An 11930-nucleotide genomic window follows, 5' to 3' on the forward strand; every position below is an offset into this window, starting at 1 on the left:
AATTTTGAGTAAATAACTACTTTCATGCTTTTATGTTAAGGTCATAAAACATGCTTAGGTTACAAATGGTATTATTGAGTTTTAATTTTTTGTCTGGTATGGCTGTGTCCCTCTAACAAGATTGGCTCTCTAAAAAGCTGGTCATTGGGGCGCCTGGGTGGCTCAGTCGGTTGGGCGTCCGGCTTTGGCTCGGGTCACGATCTCACGGTTTGTGAGTTCGAGCCCCGCATCAGGCTCTGTGCTGACAGCTCAGAGCCTGGAGCCTGCTTCGGATTCTGTATCTCCTTCTCTCTCTGCCCCCAACCCACTCGCATTCTGTCTCTGTCTCTCTCAAAAATAAATAAACATTAAAAAAATAATAATAATAAAAATAAAAAATAAAATAAAAATAAAAAGCTGGTCATTGTGGGTAAGGGACTTCTGAAAGCCTGGGCCCAGAGCTTCACAGACCTCAAAGGATGTCATCATGTCTACTTATCTATCTGTCTGCTTTCCATGTGGCTGCCCTCCCTCCCCTCCCCAGCCTGTGCTTACATTACCTTCACCTAACGATCTTAGCCAGGAAAGCGCTTCCCCAGACACAGTCCTGGGATTGAGTCTCAGTGGGTGCCCTTAGTTCACACGCCTGTCCCCAAACCACTCACTGTGTCCAAAGGAAGCGGTGGAGCCTGGGTTATCAGCTCACCCCGGAGTGGGAGGGAAGCTGGAAGGAGCCAGTTCCCTCAAAAACAAATTGAGAGTGGAGAAGTGGTTCCCCTAAGGGAAGCCTGGGACTCTTCCCAGAAGAGGGAATAGATGCTGTGCCGGCGAAAGCGTCCTCAACCATCCATTACTCTGTCGGCGACCAGCCAAAGTGCTTTCCGCTAAGTCGTTTGGGGCCAGCTCCCTGGAGCCACACAAACATGCATCCATTTGATCACTTACCATATTATATTGAGATGATCTGTTGCTGTGTCTCTCTTACTGATCGGACAGCGTGTTTCTCGGGGACAGGGGCCATGACTGATTCCGGCTCCGTCCCCTGCACCTTGCGCTCGGCCAGGCACCTGAGAGATGCCCTGGGATTCTGTTCTTGCCTCTGTCCTCGGTTCACACGTTCCTTGCACACTCTCTTCCACTCCTATGACTTTCAACCACAGCTCTGGCACAGATCTCCCCCGAGTCCAGAGCCAGGCATCCCGTGGTCTTCCAGACGCTCTAACTTGGACGTTCCACAGGCAGCTCGAACTATACTGGAAATTGAACTTGCTGTCTTCATCCCTAAACGCTCAAGATTCTCCTCCACTGCTCCCTTTCTCAGCGACCCCCCGTCATTCGATTTACTTTGCTCTCACCTGCCACCATCCGTCCATCCCCAAGTGTTATTGATTCTCCCTCCCAGATACCTCTCGGTGCCCCCGCTCTCCTCATCCCACTGGCGGGCGTCAGCACCCCTCCTTGATGATACAGCAGGCATCCGGTACCAGGCCTGCCTCAGGCTGTTCCTTGGTGTTTCCTGTCACTTTCACCTTCAAGCCTGCAGCTTGAAGCCTTCAACTCTGCAACTCCGGCCCTGCCCAAGCCTTTCGTGGTGTCCACTTCTCCTTGTCCTGGGAAACCAGCTTATCTCCCAGAAGAAGTTCTCCATGAGGACTCAGCCCTCATGTTTTTGCTCTTCCCTGCCTTCTAACACCTGTATTCATCCAGCCCCCTTTTCAGGGGTGCATTTAATTGTGCGACCGCTCTTGTACTTGAGGGCAATTTGGCTTCCTGTGGTAAAGCCTCTGCGGTTGACAGGTGGTCGCTTTACTTACTCATTTCTCCCTAGAGACTGCGAGTGACAAGGGAGCAGGCGCGATGTCCTTTATCTCTGTGACCCTGGCCAGAGGTCACCCCGGGGCTGGAATATAGTAGGTGCTCATCAATTAAGTGAGCGAGTCAGCAGGGCAGCTACAACAGAGGTTGGCAAACTTTGAAAAGGGCCGGATAGAGACTATTTTAGCTTTTGCAGGTAGCGTGGCCTCCGATAAAGAAAGCAACCACAGATGATATGTAAATAACACTGTAACTTACAAAATCAGGCTGACGCTCTCAGGCTGATCTTTCAGCCTGGGTGGGGGGTAGGGGGAGCCCTCTGATACTTTCTCTGCCTTGAGGACAAGAGGGAAAGGAGAAAAACACGAAGGTCAGACCATAGGTCGGATTTTCCAAGGAGAAGAGGTTAGGGAGGAATCTCTTTCCTTGGAGGTTTTAAAGATGAGAAACTGCCCAAGTGTGCCGGAACACAAGGTGGTGTGGCCTGGAGGCAGGAGGAGGGACAAGGCGGCCCCTGGATCAGTCATGATTGTTACAATCCGGGGTTCTTTCTGCCCTTTGGAGAGGGGCGCTGGGCACTGACCATGGGCTGCAGTTAGCTCAATCGCCACCAGGTGGCGGGCCTGCCCATTCCTAAATGCTGAGGACTCTGGCAGCTGGGGACTCAAATTGGTTGACAGATTTGTTTATTTATCCATCATTTATTCATTTATGATTTGTATTCCCCAAGCACTTTGGACTCCTCCTACAATGCCAGCAAGCATTGTGCTACGTGTGGGGAGGAAGCAAGTAGCCAAGACTAAGTCTGGGTTCTAGGCCCGTGGCCTACCTCTTCCCTACGCAGCAGCAGGGCAAACGCCCAGATAAGGGTCCACAGTGGTGACCAGGTGTCTGTGGGACAGGCCTGCTGCTTGGATCTGTTCCCACTGCAGCCTCGTGGAATGGTGCCCCTTGCCTTCTGTTCTCGTTCAGCGAGAGCCAACGGGCAGCGGGCCCTGAGCAAGGTTTGGATCGCCTCCCGCCCCGATCTCAGGTCGCCCACAACAGGTCTCAGGTGCAGCCGCACACTGGTCCCCAGGGCTGAGGTTTTCTCCATCTCTGATCCTCTTGCAACCAGGCCCAACCTCAAACCACCAGTCCCTCCCCTCCCCCGTTCCTCCCTTCCCTTTGCTCTGTTCTGATAGGTTTTCTCAGGCATGTCCATCCAGAATGTCCAGGAATGTCCACCCGCAGGAAGCAGGGGCCTGGAGCAGGACCAAGTCCTGCGGGTCTTGGGGCCATGGCACCCCTTCTGCCTTCCTCCACCCTTGCTCCTGCTTTCCGGGCCACACTGTCCCACCCCCGCCCCTGGGGTTCCCAGCGCCAGTGTTAACACCAGTGCCTATTTCCCATGGGCCGGAAGCACCCATGTCTTGGCTATTTACCCCAACCCCACCTAAAGTGTAGCCGCAGGAGGGCAGGGACCTCTTGTTCACTGTCAAAGCTCCAGGACCCACACAATGCCTGACACCTAGTAGGTTTGAACAAATGGCAGCTGAGTCACTCGGTGGAGGTGAGGGGATGCAGCTTTGCATAAGTTTTGAGGTCTTCAGAGGGAGACCCCACAGATCCACAAAAAGGCAGGGTGGGCAGGGGTAAGCCTAGAGGCTAAGAACATGCCCGAGAGTAACTGCCCTGAATGGAATCGGAGGACCCCCTAGAACTGCTTCAATGAGGACCCAGGCTGCTCCTTATCCACGGTGACACCAGACCCAGCAGGGATGGGGCAGCACCTATTGGGGTCGCTCTTTGGACGGGGCCCCCAGATGGCTTCCTCAACCATCAGCCATAGGGCCCCATCCTGTGGAAGAGTGCCAGCCACTGTTCTGCCTTATTTCCTTCTCCTCTCTCCTCCTGCCCCGCTTCCCTGGCAACCGGGAACCCCCTCCCTCAACCCAGGCCCCGTGCCTTCTGACTCACTGTGCAGCTCAGCTGGAAAGCATCTGGCCATGCCCATGGCCTTGGCATCTGGCCCATTGGTCTTGCATGAGAGGCACCGTGTCCTCAGACCTTCCATGAAGTTCCTCCATCAGGATCATGTCCATTGATGTCCCACCCCATCCCTGGAAAAATCCCCTCGGAGAATTGGAGGTGGCAAAGCACCCTGCCCCCCGTGCCAGGTGGAGTGGGAGTCCCAATCTTAGCAGCTCATCACATTCCGGACATTCCCTGTGGGCGGGGGAGGGGGCGGCCAGAAGAGGAGAATGCTGCTTGACTTCAATATCCCAGGTCTTGGTTTGCTCCAGTTTCTGCCCCCTGCCCCCCCCCCCCCCCGCCAGGGCTCAGGACCCCTCCCTGTGCCTCCCAGGCCCCTTGCATCTTGGTCACCATGTCTAACTTGGACAAAGTTGTCCAATTCCTAAAACCCTCACACACACATGCCTCTACCTTCTGGCCACCTCCCAACTCCTGCCCACAGAGGTGGTTGAAACGGGGCTAGGATCTGGCAACCGTGGGTTCTAATTCTGGGTCTACCACTAACCTACCGTGAAGCCTTACTCTGAGCCCTAGGTTCCCTGAGAAATGACAAGACCAGACTGGTGGTCTCGTGTTCTAAAGCCAAAGAGGAACAGTGAGAGACCTAGACTAGACTGAAGTTTCCATAGAGGATGGGAAGGGGAGTCATCATGGAGGTGTGTCCCTTTTGGAGACAACTCCTTTTTGGTTTTTGAGTGAGGAGCAGGCTATCCCTAGGGACTCCCCTCCTCGGTAGCATTCCCTACCCCAAGCCCTTAGCCCATTCTCTTATCAGCAAAATGTCCAAAAGAGTAGTACTATGAAGAGTATCTCCAAACACACACAGCCACCGTCAAACTTCATGGTAAAATGTTGAAAGCCTTTCTACTGAAAAGGATCTCACTATTCCCACTTCTGTCCAGCACTACACTTGGAAGTCCCAGACAGGACACTATGGCCAGAGAAAGAAGTTCTGAGAATTGTAAGGGAAAAATAAAACGGCCAATATTTAGATGACTTAATGGTATACAGAGAAAATCCAAAAAATGTACAGACTATTTGAATAAATAAGTGAATTTAGCAAGGTCACTGGATACAAGTTTGGGATAAGAAATCAAATGTTTTCCAATTTTTTTAAAATGTCTATTTATTTTTGAGAGAGCGAGCGAGACAGAGCGCAAGCAAGGGAGGGAGAGCAAGAGAGGGACACACAAAATCCGAAGCAGGCTCCCGGCTCTGAGCTGTCAGCACGGAGCCTGATGTGGGGCTTGAACTCACAAACCATGAGATCATGACTTGAGCCAAAGTCGGATGCTTAACCGACTGAGCCACCCAGGCACCCCCAAATTCTTTTCAATATACAATCAATGCACAATTAGCAAAAGGAATTCAAAAGACAACATCATTTTCATTCATATGTGGAACTTGAGAAACTTAACAGAAGACCATGGGGGAAAGGAAGGGGAAAAAATGGTTTCAAACAGAGGGGGAGGGAGGCAAACTATAAGAGACTCTTAAATACAGAGAACAAACTGAGGGGTGATGGGGTGGGGAGGGAAATGGGTGATGGGCACTAAAGAAGACACTTGTTGGGATGAACACTGGGTGTTGTTTGTAAGTGATGAATCATGAGAATCTATCTCCCAAACCAAAAGCACACTGTATACACTGTATGTTAGCTAACTTGACAATAAATTATATTTGCAAATAAAAAATAAAATATATTAAAACAAAAATCAATCTAACAAACAAACAAAAACCCCAGAAGACAACATCATTGGGGCTCCTGGGTGTTTCAGTTGGTTAAGCATCCGACTCTTGATTTAGGCTCAGGTCATGATCTCACAGTTCATGGGGTCAAGCCCCATGTCAGGCTCTGTACTGACAGTGTGGATCCTGCTTGGGATTCTTTCTTTCTTTCTTTCTTTCTTTCTTTCTTTCTTTCTTTCTTTCTTTCTTCTCTCTCTCTCTCTCTCCCTCTGCCCCTTCCCCTGTTCACTTGCAAGTGCACTCTTTCAAAAAAAAACTTAAAAAAAATCGCAACACCATTTATACACCTTAAAAACATCAATTTCTCATTGAGAAATAAATCTAACCAAAAAAGTACATGATTACTTAATACATAGAAAACCACAAAACATATTGCGAAATACCGTAAAATATCTACATTAACAGAGGGGTATACCATTTTCATGAATTGGAAGATTGTAAAGGTATTAATTCTCCACAAATCAATCTATAGAGTCAATGCAATCCCAATCAAAACCTAGCAGGAATGTGTGTGTGTGTGTGTGTGTGTGTGTGTGTGTGTGTGTGTGTCAACAAGTTGACTCTAAAATTTATATGGAAATACAAAAGACCAAGAATAGCCAAGACACTCTTGAAGAAGAGAAAAGTTGGAGGACTTCTAGCACCAGATATTAAGACAGTGTGGTGTTAGTGCAAGGGTAGACCAGTAGAACAAAATAAAGATCCCTGAAACAGGTCCACACAAAAATGGCCACTTGATTTTTGACACAGATATTGCTGCTTTGCTCTAAGGAGAAAAGCATGGTCTTCTCAATAAATGATGCTGGGTTGATTGGATGTTCACATGGAAAAAAAGGATCTTGATCCCTACTTCGCATCACACACAGTTATTTCAGCTAGAATATAAATCTAAAAAGAAAAAGGTATAACAACTAGAAGGAAACATTGAGATATCTTCATAAGTTTGGGGTAGGCAAATTTCCTTAAACAGGACACAAAAATCACTAACCATAATGGAACCAACTTGATAAATTATTCTCCATTAAAATAAAGAACTTCAGTTTATCAAAAGTCACCATCAGGAAAGGGAAAAGCAAAGCTACAGAGTTGGAGCAGATATTTGTAATACATAGGGATGGCATCTATAATATAGAAAGAACTCTTACAGATCGATACAAAAAAGATGGACAGTCCAATAGAAAATGGGCAAGAGACTTGAACAGGCACTTCACAAATAAGGCTTTCCACATGGCCTGTGAACGTACGGGAAGGTGTTCAATATCTTGTCACTAGGAAAATGCAAAAGCTACTAGAAGCTAAAATGAAAAGGCCAACTAAATATGGTAGGGATATGAAGCACATAGCACTTTCATACCCAGCTGGTAAGAGTGTCCATTGGCAGAATCACTTTGGAAAATTTTATGACAGGATCAGTTAAAGCTGAACATATTCAGCCCCTATGGCCCAGCATTTCCATCTCTGGGCACGTGTCCAACACGAAAAGCATACATTATGTTCCAAAAGACACACACAAGGATTTTCACCACGGCACTATAGTCAGCAGCTCCAAACTGAGAGCCTCAGATGCCCATCAGCAACAAACTAGATCAATAAGGGATGGTCTATTCATATGATAGCGTACTACACAATGCAAAGGAACAAACCAAACTACAACTGTAAGAGACAACACAGATGAATCTTGGGCAGTGGGAGTGGGAGGAGACAGAGACAGACAAAGCAGAGAACAGAGAACCAAGGTCACAAGGCGCTGGGCAACCAGGGGGAGAAGGAGAACAGCCATGGGAGGAGAGGCGGCTGGGTGCTTGGAGCAGTGTCAGGTAGGTGGTGATGGATGGAAACAGGCCACCTCCCTCTTCCATCACCCCCACCTCTCAGGAGGAGTGACACCCCACTCACTGCTCGGTGAGCAGTATTTAGGGAGGAATTAAAGCAAAGAGCCAACAGCCCACAGGTGAGGGGCAAAGAGGACATGGAGAATTTGGCAAAAGGCAGAAAGCAGAGGTAGGGGGGAGCAGCCGGGACTCTTGGGGTGAGGGCTAAAGCTTAAAACCCCAGTATGGGGGCGCCTGGGTGGCTCAGTCGGTTAAGCGGCCGACTTCGGCTCAGGTCATGATCTCGCGGTCCGTGGGTTCGTGCCCCGCGTCGGGCTCTGTGTTGACAGCTCAGAGCCTGGAGCCTGTTTCAGATTCTGTGTCTCCCTCTTTCTCTGACCCTCCCCTGTTCATGATCTCTCTCTCTCGGTCTCAAAAATAAATAAATGTTAAAAAAAAACAAAAAAAAAAAAAAACAAAAACCCAGTATGGTTTTTCACGTGGGAGGGGAAGACGGAGTCTGGAAGTCGGGAGAGCTCAAGACCCCAGGTGATCACCCTGGGGTTTCATGTGAAGCGAGCAGGGGGAGATTAGATGTGGTGTAGGGCCATCTGCTCCGCGGACTCCCCTCACCCCTTCCTGCGCTGGTGCAGGGCTGCTGGGCTGCCGAAAGTCAGCCCCTCTCAGCCGGACATGACACAGACACGTGGAGAAGGTCAGTGGCCCAATGTGGAGATGGCTGGAGGAGGCCAAGAAGAATCACCCCACTGATATCCAGAGGCTTGAAGGAGAGACACCCCCCCCCACCTCCCTCCCAAGTCTTTGGGTGGAAGGACTGTGACCTTCAAAGAGCCAAGGGGTTAGACGCAGGCCACAGGCTCCAAGGAGAGTCAGCAAGCCCTGGGGAGCGGGGAACGAGTGACTGGCTGCCTTGCAAATCAGGGGCCGGCTCTGGGGAAGCCGACACTAAAGAACAGGGGGCTTCTGCTCCCCACTCCCCAGGGCTGGTGGAGGACAAGGACGACAGTGGTTCCTTTTGCCTCGCACAATTTGGAAATCCCGATCCTCTTGCAGCCTTTGCTTATGCTGTTTCCCTGTAGGTCTGGCCTGTCTGGAGGCACATGGTGCAAGACCGGACCTTTCACGGAGCTGTCACCAGCATGGCCCCAGTTGGTCAGCAGCAAAACCACGGGAGGCAACGTCCTATTGCCTCAAGTACATGGATGAGCCTCTATCACAGGCCCAAGGCACACGGCTGGGAAGCCATGGGAGTGGGCGGCCTTGGGAGAGGGGGACGGGGCGGTGGGGGGGGGGGGGGCGGGGGGAGCTGTAGGGAAGAGGCAGCGTCCTAGGTGAGAGTAGGCAGGAGGGCCCAAAGCACGCTCTGCCCCTGCGGTTAGGGGGGAATCAGTTCGGTGTGGGGGTGAGGGGGGCGGCAGGGGTGGGCGCAGCCCCGAAGAGAGCAACCCTTCCTGGATGCCTTCATCAGGCTGTCCCTAGTCTCATCCCTATCCCCCCACCCTCCCCAAATCTAGACCACACCAGCCCTCCAACCCGAGCGAGCGAGAGCGGGGCGCCTGCTCTGCCTGTACCCCATGCAGCTGGCTGACAACTAAGCGGCAGGGGTGGGGGCTCCTCTGGGTCTCTCCCAAGGGGTCCTGTGTGGGCTTCGCACAGGGGAGGCGAGGCGCTCACTAGCACTTTGTGAGTCAGCCTGAGAAGACCCCAATTGTAGGGCTGACCTGTCCTGGCTGCCCTGGCCGGGAACCCCCAAAAGGGGTGGAATGACCAGCCCACTTCCCTGACCGGTCCCAGCCAGGGAAGCCAGGGACTGGGGAAGGAGAGGCGGTGGCGGGGCAGAGGGCCCGTCCTTTACGGGAGTCCTGGCCCCCACGGGACCTGAGCCTGTCAGGACTGAAGGCTGACGCCCCTCTCAGCACTGACCTGAGCAGACACAGGCTCCTCAGGGGGGAGGTAGGAAGCCTCCCCCCACGTCTTCAGGGGTGTTTGTGGGGAAAGCGTGGCCTTGTGGGAAAGGGGAGCAGGTGTTTACCTGGTCAGGAGAAGCTTGGGTGAAGTTCAGATTTAGCTATTTAACGCACACCACAAGGGAGAGACACGCTGTTTATTCCTGTGCTGCAGGCCCAAACCTCCCGGGCATGGCAGAGCGGGGGGGTGGGGGGCGGTGGGGGTGGTGGCAGGCAGGGACAGAGAAGGCCGAGGGTCTGGGTCTTCAACTCCCCCGGAGAATCCGCGACCCCTCCTGGCCTCGCCCCACTCCTCCCACCAAGCCTTTTTTCAGTGGGAGGCCCCTGGGTTCCTGTCCCAGCCTGTCTGTGCAGACAGGAGAGATGAGGGTTCAGAGGACAGAGACACGGAGGGAGACAGAGACGGGACAAGAGGGCGGAAGTAGGGTGACGGAGACAGAGGAGGGGGCGAAGGAGAAGCCTCCAGAAGGGGCTTGGGCGGGGGCCTTGGGAGGGGGGGCAGAGCTCCTGGCCCCTGCACACGGCCCAGAACCAGCTACGGTGTACTCTGGGAGGTGGGGGCTTGTCGGCTCTCCCCCCCACCCCCCCACTCCTGTCAAGCTCCTTGATTATTTTTTCCTGTCAGCTCTGCCTCCTGGGGCTGCCTCCCGCCCAGGATGTAAGGCAGGCAGCAGCTTATCTGACCCAGCCTAGCCCTGGGGGAGCCCCTGCTCTTGGGGGGGGGGGGCCTGGATGATGGGAGCCAGAGAGACCAAAGAGACAGCTCCCACCCCCCATCCTAGGAGCCCGAGAGGCCCCCTTCCCGCCCCCAGTTTCCCAGTCTCTCCTCTGAGAGCAGGCCTGAGCCTTCTGGGATGCAGCCAGATCCCCGCCGGAGGGTGGGCTGTGGGAGGGATCAGTAGGCGGTATTCACTGTTCTACGGGTCCCATCCCCCACGCAGGGTGAGCCAGGCTCCTGCCTCCTCCGGCTTCCCCTCCCTGCGTCCAGGGTCTGCCTGCCCGAGGGAGACAAGAGTAATGGACACAGCCAGGGCCTGACCCAAGAGCCTTGGCTCTGGGCCCAGCACTAAGAACACTGTCCGTAAATATTTGGGGAGTGAACGGTACCCGCCCCTCCGCACACAGCCAACTCTTTTCCTGCAGCCACAGAAGGCTTACGGGAGCGGGAGGCCACGGTGTCCATCCCTCTGCCTCAGATCCGCCATCAGGGATCTGCTAGGCCCTCGAGCGGGTCTGGCCACAGACAGGAACCCCATCTTCTTCGTCACCCACGGTGGTACCATTTCAGCCACGCCCCTGCCTCTATGCTCACCAGAGTCTGGCCCAGCCGGGAAACCCCAAGCCTTTACTCTTTCAACTCCAAAATCCTTTGCTGATGGGTGTTCTTTCTGAAATCTAGCTTCTGCCCTTCTGGGAGCCCTTGACTTGGTGTTGGGATGGAAGTGACTCCTGTTCTGGCCTTTGGAGAATAAACTTCGGTCCTCGCCCTGCTCTACCGTGTCTCTTTCTGGAAGAGCTGTCTACCGGCTGTCACCCTGGCTAGAAGGGCTGAGTGCTGCTGGGAGGATGCCCTGAGACTCCGTGGGGGGTCCCCTTCCCTGCCCCACTGGGAGCGGGAGCCTGGAGGGGGACACACAGCCCTCAACCTTCCCTGTGACCTTTCCACCCTCCCGTGGCCTCTGTCTTTTGAAGGACATCTCTGGACAACTCCCACACCAGGCAGCTGTGAATTTACCTGCTGTAGCGGGATGGCTGAAGAGTCTCAGGGGTGCTCCCTGTCCCAATTCCTAGGACCTCAGGAGAGGCGGTGGATGCAGGGCTGCTCTGGGCTGGGCTGGGGGACCGGAGCGCTGGAGTCAGGGCTGGGAAGAAGGCCTCCACGTGCACTTTTCCAACCTTGCTCCCGTGTCTATGGCTCGATATCTAACCTCGTTCCATGAGCCTGCCTTGGCCCACTGTCGCGTTGTGTAATATCAGGCAAGTCATTGCAGGGCTCTAGAGCTCAGTTTCCTCATCTGTAAAATGGAGGTAATAATATCACCTGCTTCATACGATTGCTTTAAGGATCAGATGAGATCATGCAGGCGGGGCACTTAGCACGGGCTAGAGACTAAGGACACAATAAACATGAACCATTATGACTGAGGCTTTTAAGACTTAAAGGCCAAGTTCTCCAAGTTCTCTCGGCCCTGAGCTCTGGGTGTGCTTCTCACGGCCTGGGGGAGGGAGGCTCTGTGGGAAATAATGTGTTCTGAGGCCACACAGACTCCCGCTCCAGCCTGGCTCTGATCAGGTCAACTTGCTCCTACCCACTATTTTTCTCCGCCCGCCAGGCTCTTGTGTGTCTCTAGATCTGGTGCCTTCCCCGGACCCCCTCCAGCCTTGCCAGGCTGGTGCCCATCCCCCTTCCAGGAAAAGGGACGTAAGCACAGCTGGGATGAATGACAGTCCCTAGCATCCTCTCCGGAAGCACCAGGGTGGTGGGGAGCTCCTGTCTGGGTCAGGGAGGGTCTGGGAATTCCTAGGGCTCGGGTGGGGGAGCCCAGGGAGGAGGGAAGCACCCCTTCCAGGA

The sequence above is a fragment of the Panthera pardus genome, unplaced genomic scaffold (assembly GCF_024362965.1).
Source record: "Panthera pardus isolate Hobbes unplaced genomic scaffold, ASM2436296v1 HiC_scaffold_3, whole genome shotgun sequence".
Classification (NCBI taxonomy): domain Eukaryota; kingdom Metazoa; phylum Chordata; class Mammalia; order Carnivora; family Felidae; genus Panthera; species Panthera pardus.